Source organism: Neopelma chrysocephalum, unplaced genomic scaffold (genome assembly GCF_003984885.1).
Source record: "Neopelma chrysocephalum unplaced genomic scaffold, ASM398488v2 Primary Assembly neopelma1_42, whole genome shotgun sequence".
Classification (NCBI taxonomy): Eukaryota; Metazoa; Chordata; class Aves; order Passeriformes; family Pipridae; genus Neopelma; species Neopelma chrysocephalum.
This window is the reverse complement of record NW_020897700.1, coordinates 9,438,448-9,450,970: the sequence shown is the minus strand read 5'-3', so window position 1 is coordinate 9,450,970 and position 12,523 is coordinate 9,438,448. Positions and strand designations below refer to the sequence as shown.

General features: G+C 36.1%; 1 protein-coding gene and 1 long non-coding RNA gene across 2 annotated transcripts in view; one reads left to right on the top strand and one right to left on the bottom strand.

Moving 5' to 3' along the window:
• Nucleotides 1–12,523, top strand: part of TENM3 (teneurin transmembrane protein 3) — a 1,346,985-nt gene that overhangs the window by 943,373 nt on the left and 391,089 nt on the right. The gene's annotated exons all lie outside the window — the stretch shown is intronic.
• Nucleotides 3,366–10,599, bottom strand: LOC113964413. Its single transcript, XR_003533185.1, has 3 exons — nt 10,574–10,599; nt 6,743–6,842; nt 3,366–3,710 (listed from the first exon to the last, which is right to left on the bottom strand). It is a non-coding gene; the product is annotated as an uncharacterized LOC113964413 (long non-coding RNA).

The following is a 12,523-nucleotide window of genomic DNA, read 5'->3' as shown; positions in this document are numbered from 1 at the left end:
ATCTGCTCCTGAAATTGAAACCTGGACCTTGTTGTCAAACTGCAATGAAGATCTACATGAAAATGAAATAGGATACTAATGGAGAATTTCTCATTTAAATTTGATTCTTAGCGGTACGAGCAACAATTTTAGGAATGTTGATCTCATTTTTATTGTCTTGGGTATGAATGACTTTATAAAGTGAGCTATTGAGTGCCCAAATCATGCCACATTCCAACTTTGTCAGTGTGACCTAGGCATTTTGCTTGAAATAAATATACAGACTGGTGACTTCGTAAACATTTATAGCTGTACCCTGCATTAAATAAGGACTATGCTTTATTTTCATGCAATAAAATTTAATTAGTTGTAACTCAGGTTTTGCTTTAGTTGTAATTAGTTTAGCATATAATTATTTTGTCTAATAGCAATTTGAAATCTGCAAGCATTTTGATCTTATTCCAAGTTAAAAAAACCCCTCTTAGTAATGTATTCAATCAGTAGCTATAATAGAATCTTATTAGTCAACCATGTTACAGACTGTGTAAATCTTTAAGTGACTGAAGCAGTGTTTTCACTGATGCTTGTTATATATTGTATTAAGAAGGTGTATATATAGAAATGTTTTATATTGGACTTGGGGCTTTTATGTGATTCAGAAAAAATCAATGATCTGTGTTTTCTTGGTGAGCTTAATATTTACTGTTTGATTTTTAGCTTTTTTAAATTTTTTATTTCAAAATTAATTTTTAAGCTCTAGCTTTCATAAAATATAACTGGGAACTGTGTGAAAATAGTAAAACTTCAGTTTTAACATTTGGATATATAGTAGATCTCATAATTTACACACAAATATTATTGCCTAATAAAAGGTATTATAATGGTTAATAGTTATTTTTTGAATAATATCTTATGTCTTCTATCTTTTGGTTGTGGCTGGATTCCATTTCTAAAGAAGTTGCCCTGCCAAGGAATCTTCTGTCAGCTCTGCCTATGGATTTCTTTAGGGGAACAGCATTACAGCAAGAGATAAATGCGGAGAACTGCAGTGGAGTAATGAGGAGCAGAGCTTCTGTTCTTACTTCCAGTCTAACCAGCTTATTTTTTGCTAGCAGTGGTTTGCAATATTGCTTGCTGGTAATGTTGCTCTAAATTAAATTTCACCTATATTATTAATTTTAAGGTTCTTACATTTCCTTCATAAAAGGGCTCATCTTGTTCTCTGCTGATCATTTCATCAGCCTATAGGTCAGGAAATTATGACTAATCAGAGCATAGAGAATGGTATTTTTTAAGGAATTGAATAAATGAACAGTCAACAGCCTTGTACTTGATAGATATTTGCTTTTTTTCAAACTCTATAGTCTGATTGATAGGGATAAATGACTTTACAACTAGAAAAGAGACACTTGAGTATTGACAATTAAAAAGAAATATGTACTTTAGCCTAGGAAGAAATCGCCTCATCTTTAAGGAATAGGATTTTCAGTTCCTTCTCTGTTTTTGCAATTACCTGTCCTATAACACTCAAAAAATGTAGATATTTCTGTTAAATTTAGCAGGCATATCATGTAAGTTAACTTGTAATTTTCCCTTCTAAACTTTCTATTTTACTACAATGACAGTTCTTAATTCTGTTTCAGGTGTTTTGAAAGCAATCATATTTGTATCATCAGACATATTTTTGAAGTTATAAGAACAAGTGTGTATTATTACCTGTATAATTCTTTGTATAAAAATACTTATGTATAGAGGTATTCTATGTAATTGTAGAACTCAATACTCTGTGTGTAAGTGGGAGTATATGTATAATACAGAACTAAAAGCTTAAAATATAGAACACGGTTGTGTAGAAACTTGAAGATGTTGCACATTTCGCTTGTTAAATACCATTATACTAAGGCCTGAGTGAAAGGCTGTTGAAAGCTCTTAATAACAATACTGTTTACTTGGTGTTAATCTCTAGACTAACAGTAGGGAAAATACAATTTTGTAGTTTGCCTCCCCCCCAAACGAAACTAACCTAAAATATTTTAATTATCAAAACAATAGGGAAAATAATCTTGCTGATAATAGAGTAGTATATTTTGTTTATTGTGCTTATTTTTTGCTTCTGGGCTACTTTAAAACTAGCTTTAAAACAGCACCCTTTAGGTATCAATGGGTTGAAGTTCATTTGCAACACAAATGTAATAATAAAAATAAGTCAAATATATTCCCATTATCACTCAACATGCTCTAGTTAGAAGATGGATGTAGAAATGGCAAAAACTATCCGGCTGCTCTACATCAAAAACTAGTCTAAGTATAAATAAATACTTGGAAATGTTTTGTCTTTAAATTGAAAGGAGTCTTAAAATAAAGAGTGATTCAATTCAGTGTGACAAATGAAGTATGAATTCAATTTTAAAATAAGTAATAGGAAGGGTTTTATTTTTGTTCCTTTAACCGTGTTTTACCCAGACATATGAATATTGTATTTAGTACTGAACAGTTTTATAAGGTGAAAGTTGCCAATTGTTGGAGTCAGTGCACATTTTCCAGGCCACAGCCACTGAGCTGACCTAGGAAATCAGAGAGATGTGAAAATCTAGAATAATAGAAAGCATTCACGTCTCAAAGCTGAATTTCATCTGGGTGCTTGAAAGTAGAAAAGGGCAAATATGGGGGGAAGTATCTATTCCCCAACTCAGAGACAATTACAGAGGGTCTTGCAGCCAGCTAGGGCACTTCCTACGGGGTTATTACTCATTGTAGATATCCACTGGAAAAAAAAATCCTGACTTTTTCATGTGATAAACAATGACAGAAGCTCTGCTTTGGACTCAGTATGATCCTTATATTTTATGTAGTTACAAGGGTAAAGCATCCTGTACAGGCAAGAAATTATTAAATATCTATGTCAAGGAATTGGAAAGTAACTACCTTTGCTTTCATTTGTGTTGGGGTAGTTGGAAGCAGCACTGCAGGAAATAAAAGCAGTGTTTTGCTGGGTGTAGTGAGGTAGAGATCAAGAGCAAAATAATGGAGAAAATGCTCAATTTTTTAAGCAGGTTTTCTAGAGCAAAGATCTAGTGATTCTGTTTCCTCTTGTCCCATCCTTTGAGGGAGCACAGGATTCTGACCTACTGTCTAATTACTGAGCAAGAAGTTTTCAGGTTGATTTATATGGGGTACCTGTTGGATAAGCAAACTAGACATTTTCTACTTGGTAACTTGTTCAGGTTATGGGTTTGGTTTGGGACTTTACTTGCACTTTTGTTCCTTTCAGGGTATAATAAATTCAAAAATGTTTCAAGGTGTGTTAAAACTTGCACGAGATTAAGAGATTATAAGACTATGTTAAGTTTTGAGGACTCATGGTGGACAACTAGATGAACTTCTGGAGAAGAACGGACAGAAAAGCCAGAAGAGCAGGTTAAGTGACTAGTTTAAGGAAGATGGATTGGGCACCAGGTGGCACCCTTTTCCCATAACAAGCTAGTAGTTGATGGATGGTAATTCATCAGATAGTTTTGATAGGCTTTCAGTAGTTTCCTTTTATTGACACCAACATCCTCTCCCCATAGTAGCTTCTTACTTATCCTTTCATTGGTTTTGGCGTTGTTGTCTTTGGCTCAGCAATTTGGGAGGCAGCAGATGTTGTGATTGATGCAGAGCTGCCAGGGTGCTTGGTTGGCTTGTTGGTCAGGAGCTGATGCATATGTCCACTGGCTGCTTCCTCAGAGCTGCTAGAGGGGAGAATCAAACAGGCAAGCAAATGTCTGCATCAGATGAAGAATATATAGGAGGCCAAGTGCAAAAATAACAGCAAAAGGATTGGGAGAAAGGAGGAATTTATCAAAAAGTCATAAAGAACTGAAAATCAATGCTATGGACAGCAAGTAACATGGAAAAGCATATAGATAAGGAGACTGTAATAAATTTGAGGTAAAGAAAATCATAGAAAGAAGGAAAAGCAAATGTTCTGTCTGCTCCTACTTCAGGAGTTTCAAGAAAAACACCTAAAACAAGCCCCATTACAAAGAAAATAAATAGTCATAAGGGAAGAAAGAATCCAAGAGAAAATCAGTTCAATTTTTTTTTTTAAGGCAGTTTATGGAAAACCTACTTCAGGCTCTGATGTGGGAAGACAGAAGGGACAGCTGAAACAGAGTATTGGATACCTGATTATATTGATATTTTATCATCTGCCCAGTCTAGCTTAAACCCCTGGTTGTTCATGATTATAGAGCAGTAGCTTTTCCATCTGATAGCCAAGTTTGTGCTCTTCAGATTTGCATCTCCGCAATTTGAATGGCACTGCTGCTTTTTACACTTTTTCCAGAGAGGCTTAAGGTAGAGAATGTAAACATTGAAGCTGCCAAGACAAAATGCATTCTGAACCTATAGTTAAAACCATCATGTTTCCAGGTAGTACTTCTTGCTGAATCCTGAAGCATGTAATAATGCATTGCTTTGGAAAGCATTTTGTATCCTTGAGATAGAAAAGCATATTTCAGCATCTGATAACTAAAAAGAAACTTTTCCAAGGCTGCTGACCCAGATGCTTTAAGGTGGGTTTGAATTTAGTTAAATTTTATTTCAGGCTGCTTTTACTGACCTTCATCCCCCTCTCCCCTTGCACATTCCCTCAATGGTCTTTCAAAAGCCAGGTGTCTGGGATTGTCTCCAGCCTACTCTGAAAGCACCCCAGGCCTTGGATTAATACATGAGTGCTGCCTTTTATTTAAGTCCATCCATTTACATAATGACTGCTCAGTCAGACCCACTTGTGATGTACAGCCAAGTTGAACCAAAACCTCAGCAGGTCAGTAGTGCATGGTCCTGTTTTTTACTGAATTTAACTTAGAATGTCAGACCTTTTTGCAATGAAAACCAAAGAATATTGCAAAGGTGTTTTGGATTTCTGATTCACAGAGGGATGTTATAGAGATGTTTGATCTTTGTGTAAAAGAACTGGAGAACGAATAGTATGTGAAAATGTGCTTCTGCTTAAAGGGTGTGAGTGTCGATCTAATATTAGGGTGAAAATTTCATTGTGTATACATGGCATGACGGTACGTTATTAGTATCAAAAATAATTTCTGTAACACATAGAACAGATTTACCTGGACTGCATCAATGTTGTTATGTTATACCAAGTTCTCACTCTAAAATCATTGTTGCCATTAAATGAAAGACTTTGAGTCTCATTTTCTAAATGTAGTTCTGAACTACTGAGATCTCAAAAACCAAACAGTTTCTTGTTATCCTTTGCGAGCTTGTTGAACTATGGATTGGGTTTTTTTGGTTTGGTTGGGCCTTTTCTGATGATCACAACTGTCAACTTTTTTACCTTGACATTGTTTTTTACTAGAGTCCTTCTCAATATTGTTGAAAGTGGGTCACAGGACCTAACTCAGGAGTGGAAGGGACAACTGCACAAAATAGTGAACTTGGCTTAAGACTGTGTTTAAAATGTTCACACTGCTGAATTTGCAAACAAATGGTGTTATTACAGATTGTTTTGGCAAAAGGTAATATCCAAGTTCTCCTGCCTGGTTAGCACTTGAGCAGCAAATAAACAACAGACTTCTACAAAAATAAAAATGATCAGTTAAAAGAGACAAATTTAGAAATACCTGTGACTTAGTGTAGTGATAGGCTTTCTTGTCACAAGTTTCTTTTAATGATGTAGCTTAGTATGAATGTATTAGAAGGGCATTATTTTCTCAGTATTTGTCTCTGCTACTTTTTGGGGGTTTTTGCATGAAAACAGAGCGTTTGAACCATCAGTTGATTCCAGAACTTAGAGATATAATATTCTTGGTATTTACATAATATGGTACTGCTTGATTTCCCTGATGAGCAAATAGTTGTTTCCTGTACTTTATGTATGTGATTCACATCTTTATGGATATATTTCTTTGGACCGGAATACTGTATTAATAAACTGTCAATATGAGATTATTCTTGCTCTTAGCGTGTGATGCTATTGTTTATAGTTCTTCAGTGACTTAAGAAATGATAGTGATTGCATTTTATTACCATTTCTAAATTGTCTTGTTGATGAATGTTATCTGACTTGAAATTTTTATAGATATTCTGAACATATGTATGCAAAAATCATAATTTTCTTTTGCTGTCTTTTGACCCTGAGTTATCTTTTTCACTTTTAAGTTGGGGGTTTTTCCATATAAATCAGAATTTTTTGCTTTGCTTTTTATAGAATGTCAGGATTTTGTTTGTGCCCTGCACTTATAAATAAAGCAGAGACTCATTAGGAATAGCTTAAGAACACTCTATTTACTCTACAAACTAGTTTTCTGCATTTTATTGTAAAATCTTGACATATGTAGACAGTGCAGTTATACTAAAAGTTTTGTTAAAAAAAGGGAACATAGAAATTATTAGATTTCACAGCTGATCAGGTCTAATATGGGGAAGATAATTGCATAAAATTGGTGCCAGATTGGGTCTTGTTTCTCTATTACAGCAAATAGGCTAAGAAGAAAAAAACTTCCATTCTTAAGATAGATTATGAAAAGAGATATAAATATTTCTAAATACAGAAGTGTGAAGGTTGTAAATATTAAAAGCGATACTTAAAAGTTTTCATAATAATGACAAGAAAATAGCAGAAGTAAAAATAAAAAAAATTGCAGATTGAAATAAAAATTCAGTGTATATTGTGAAATAGAAATATTTATTAAGTGGAAGTTTGATACTCTGTTGGTGAAATTCTTACTATGACAGGACATCATCTTGCTCATGGATGTACCTGGTTCACCATGGCATAGAGTGGACAGCATGGAGGATATTGGGATCCTTGGTGGTATTCGGTAGAATTTTTTTTCTTGTTTCACCACATCATGGTTTATCTGAAAGATAAATACTATAGAAATTACTGTGCTCTTTGCTAGATTTTGATGTTACTGAAGGGGAGAGCCTTTCAAGAAGGATCTGCCTTCTGTCTAAAATGTCCTGTCAACACCAAAAATGTGCGCATGACGAAACAAACCTTTGTCATCTTAATATATTTTTATTGTAGTTAGCAAGCAATGATCCACTTAAGAGCAAGTGCTGATTTTATCATGGAGGTCAAGATTTGATGGTAATGCACCTTTTATGTCCAAGGCAGCAGGGATGCATTGCCTTTCAAAGCCCACACTTTAATGCTGGTTGGTATCACAATACTTTTCAGTAGTCAGGGGCCCAACATGTCCAAATAATTCCTCTTTGCCAGTGGCTTCTGGAAAGAGTTGTGTGGAGCAATTGGCATGGATTGTGGTGAGAGTTTTCCAGTGCATGATGGTGATGGCTTTACCCCAGCTTACGCCAGCATCTTCAGCACAAACGGTCTATGGAGCTTTCCATTAACTTCTGCAAATACTGAGCTCACCTTTTCACTGTCACCTAGTCACAAGGTCACCATCTATCATGAGAATTATTATATGACCTGCAGTGTTGTACATAATACAGTAGCACTTTACTCTTCCTATCCTCCCTTTTCTTCCCTGTCTGCAATGGTTGAAGCTTATGTTGGTATGCAAACCTCTGCAAAAAGCCCCAAATACAAGTAGTGTGTTAACAGAAGGTGAGTACTGAGAACACGTTCAGTGCCATTTCAGGAAACTTGCTGAGTAACTCATTAAAAAAAAAAGTCAAAAAGTTTTAATACTTTTGGAAATTTAGTTGTGTAGCCATATTTTGCTGTTGATGAAACACATCTTAGTCCTGGTTTCAAAATGAAGTTTAAAGAGATGCACTTGGTTTTTCAGTGTATTTCACTAATGTATATTATAATTAAAAGTAAGAATTTCTGAGCTTAACTAGTTGGAAATAATTTCTATAGAGGGTTGAGGAAAGGTTGAGCTTGTGCAGATAGTCTGAGGGAAAGGGCTCAGACAAAAATTTGGTCATTATGAATGTATTGATCAGAGAGAAAAAGATAAACCATTGTGACTAAAGGTGAAAAGGAGGGAAATGCTAATAATAAATGGGTCGTAGGTGTTTAGGGAGAGGATTTTGTTGCTCATCTGGCACAGATTCCTAGATACCCTTAGCCTAATTTCATGAAATGCTGTTAGATTACTTAATGAAAAGTCTTCAGTCAGAACCTCAAGAGAAAGACAGCTGTGACTTAAAAAAAAATGTATTTGATTAAGTATTTTGTGGTTTGAGATCAGCTGAAAGAATCATATGTAACAGAAATCATATTTCTCTCTAAATATTTAGGATTTGACAGAAATATCTTAAAATTGAGAAGCTTAATTACTTTTGTTTATTGTTGCTTGTTTATCTGGCATTGAAAGTTTGAGAGATGACTGCACATTTTGATTTTTTTGTTTGTTTTTATAAATAATGAAAAAAAAATAACAAGAGAAGGGGGAATTAAAGTATTCTATTTTCTGGGTTTTTTTCCATGTGATTTTTTTCTTCTTTTTAGGGTTTAAAGAGCATTAATATTGTGAATTATGAAACAATTTCAAGTGTGAGAATGGTAAGGCAGGATCCTTGATTTAACCACTTGAAAGGGCATAAATACATTATAAGCAGAAAGCTTCCATACAGAACTGACAACAGCCAATTCTGACCATAGTATAAAAATTATCTATTTTAAAAGGCTGAAATGCACATAAATGAAGTATACAACTTTAAACATTTTAAGTGGTTATGTTTCAATCTGCAAAACAAATGCTATTTCCATACTAGAAATTCTTGTTAAAGAGCAGGTTTTGTGATGACTATTGGATTTAAATTACTAACATTCAAAAGGCTTCTCTATTGACTTATCTGTCAAAAAAATTGTCTTAAATAAAATTTATTGTAACGTTGCAGTTTCAGTGGTATGAAAATTGCTTAGCAATTGTGTAACAATACTTGATTCTTCCTTTGTGCCGCACAAAACTCAGCGATAACAAGAGAGTTTTTTTAATATGTATTAATAAGGCATGTAAACTTCCCACTTTTTAACCTTTGAGTCATACTGTCAGTTCTGACATTTTTTTAAGTCTTCTTATGGAGGAGATTTGTGCTGTGTTTTGAATACGATAGGAAGATTCTAGAGATACATACTGACACCTTTTCAGTTCCTAAATATCAAGAGGAGATTCAACAATGCAACAGTGGAAGAAAATTAAGCTTCTGTTATCCTGACAATAGGTATTTTGAGATGAAGAAAACGTATGGAACTTGCTAACAGAGAAATCCTAGAAGTAGCCAAGCTTGAGGAGGTTGGGTTGTTACTGTTTTTCTTGGCTGGTGTTGTTGCTGTGTAGTAATTACTGAGGAATGAGTGGAGCTGGAAGCCATGGGTTCCAAGCAGAAACTTGAGTTCAATCTGATTTTTCAAGGATGAAATATAAGAAAGCTTCCATTAGAGATATATCTGATACTTCAAGGCATAATGTGTGAGGCTGACCTTGGGGGAGGAAAAAGACTGACAATAGGCTGCAAATTTTAAATATCAATGAAACTTTGATACAATATCACAAGAGAATGGGAAACTGTCTTCAAGAAGTAGAATTTAAAATTCAGAATTGGGAAGCTTTTGAACAAATAGAAGTTGTTCAACTTGTTTTGCATTGGCTAAGATTGGGAGTAGTAATGATCTCAGATTAAAACTTGAATCTAATGCATGACTCTGTAAGACCCCAGGCTCTAAGATACAAGCTCACCAAAGGGGTTTTGCTTTAAAAATATACAAGGCTCCACGTATTTGCCTGCCGAATTTATTAGAAGAGCCTTCAGTTCTTCTAAAGCCTCAAGCTAGCACAAAGGAGAAACGCTGCACATGTTTTCTCAGGGGGTACTTTTACTGGTAAACTTTAAAGAATAAGGGAACTTGGCAAAAGTTTAAAGGGCAACATTCAACCAAAATAAAGCATTCCACAAAGCATTGACTTAGCACATGCTAACCTGTACAACTGGGCCAAATCCAACCCGTTCGGTCTTAAGCTACCCAAAATATTAAGAAAGGGTATTAGGAGAATAAGAGGAAGTAAAGAGGGGAAAAAAAGAGAATTATAGTTACCACCTGTAGATCCAGGTACCAGGAGTCCAGAAGACAGTAGGGCTCAAAGGAGCATGGAGAGCCCATTGCTGCTTTTATTTGCTTTGGTCCCCCTACAGCCACACACCCCCAGCCCCCAGGTGGGACTTGCAGCCCACTTACCACTCTGGGGCTCCGGGGAGGGGTGAGGGGCACTTCTCCTAGTGTGTCAGAGGCTGGTTTAGGGAGAAAAGGGGATGTGGTGTGGGGCAGTGCTCCTGGACTGCTTTTGACTGACAGCTGCCCTGGGGTTGCCCAAGGAGACTCCAAGGGTCTGGGTTACAGCATAGGGTGTCATCTCACCTTTGTGAAACTTGCCCTGTCCCTTCCTTCCAGCCCCCCATTTGAGTTGGTCCAAGTAAATCACGAATATAATAATCCAATGTCTCACAGACTCACATAGCAAAAAATAGCTGGGTTTTTTTTCTCTGTTGCACAAGTCTGGATCTTATTTTACATCAAGTTAAAATATTTTTTTTTCAGTTGTAGTAAAAGTACATGTTGAATATCAACCACTTAGAACTGAAAAGATTTTAACAATTAGGAGAAGGAATGTACTTGATATCCCCTGCTTCAGGCTTTGGTCCTTTAGAGTCTTGCCCATGCCTTGACAACAGAGCTCAGCTATGACACAAGGTTTGTGCAGGAACAGGTCGGAGGAAGGAAGAAGTGACCACGTAAAGTATCAAATGAGTGAAAAAAATGCGTGGTACTTGGTTTGGAATAGGGAGTGTTGAGCGATACAGGTATATTGCTTAACTGTTTACCTTTGCTAGGAAATTTTTTAAAAGAGCTTTTTAAAGAGACTGTAAGTCTTTGTAATGGATTGTTTAGTGTTTGGTTATGTTGTGTTTGTTTTAGAGGGGCTTGGGGAGTGGAATTGTTTGTGTGCATGCTGGTATATTTTTCTGGGCCAAACAGGTACCTCTATCATATTCCTTCAAGGTTGTTTTAGAGCAAACTGCCTTATTATCTGTATAATTCCTTGCTTTGTACAAAACATATTACCGTAATTCATAGTATTTTTTTATACTACAAAAACCTCTGAGACCATCTCAGGATTTTCTGTCAAAACCACTTAATTTTGGTGGATTTAGCACTGCTGTACATTGAGACACTGTTGCTTTATTTTCTGTATACAGAATTTTGCAATGCTTATGGTTACCTGTGGTTAAATGTAACTGTAAGGCCCCAGTCTCGCAGGGCAAGTTTCTTGAAGGGGCTTTGGTTTTTTTATACCCTGAGAGGGCACAAGGGAAAAAGCGCAGCAATGTTTTTCAGGAGCTTAAACCACAAACTTTTACTGGCAAACTTTAGAAAATAGGGGAAATTGGCAATTTTCAAAGACAACATTCGATCACAGTTAAGCATTTCACGAAGCATGGACTTAGCAAACTGCAGCCCATCCAACTTTAAGTTACCCAGATTGCAAGAAGAGGAAATCAAAAGAAAGAGAGAGAGAGAAAGCAAAAATATAGCTACCACTGTGGTTCCAGCATGGTATGAGCCAAGGATAATAGGGACACAACACATGGAGGCCTTGTGCAATGATTTTTATCTGCTCTGGCTTCCTGCGGGCCACCTCCTCCCCAGGTGGGGCTTCCAGTCAGCCAACCATTCTGGAGCTGGGTTAGGGGTTCCAGGGCCACATTGTGGAGCAGTGCTTCCAGTGTGCCAGTGACTGAGAGCCACTCTGGAGCTGTCCCAGAGGCTCTGGAGGGTGGGGAATGTGAGCAGTGCACTGTCTCACTTTGGCAGAACTTGCCCTGCCCCCTCCCACACACACCTTAGTTGTTTCAAGCCAGTAGTAATATTTTCCAGTCTCTCACAGTAACTAAGCTGGGCTTGCAGCTTAGGCTGTGCAATATCTGGCCTTATGACCTTTTTATCAGTTTCCATTTCTTAAACACTTCTGTTCACTATTTTTTTTTTAAATCATTTTGGGAAAGATGTATATCCGAATTGACTAACATCTCAATCACACTTTTTTTCCTAAAATCAGTCAGTCCTGTGGGATAAATCAGACTGCTGTGTGGACTTTTTTTTTGTTACTGAAACAATCCTTTATATATTCTGTAAAAGTCTATTTTCATTTCTTTTGTGAAAATTAATATTAAAAGGTTTAAAAATGAAACTAGGGTGCATGCTACAATGATTTGTTTAATTCAGTGACTTCTGTTTAAGTAGTTACATGAGCCACATATCATGTTCATATATATATATATATGTAGTCATTTTCAGCTGTTAATTGGAGGTAATAAGATTTAAATTTATGATACAGCAGAATAAACATTACAGTCTATGAGCACTTGAGTGTTTGACCAGAAAGTGTTATAAATCCTTGCAGTGATCCTCTGTAGAGACCTTATCGTGAACCTGACCAAAGCTACTGAGTCACGCAGGTGGTTCTGACTTTCAGAACATAAGGTCACTTTGAGTGAAGTCTCAGATAGCAAAAATGCTTTCATTTTTACTGAGACAACAAAGGTCTCTTACACTGCTGGGTAG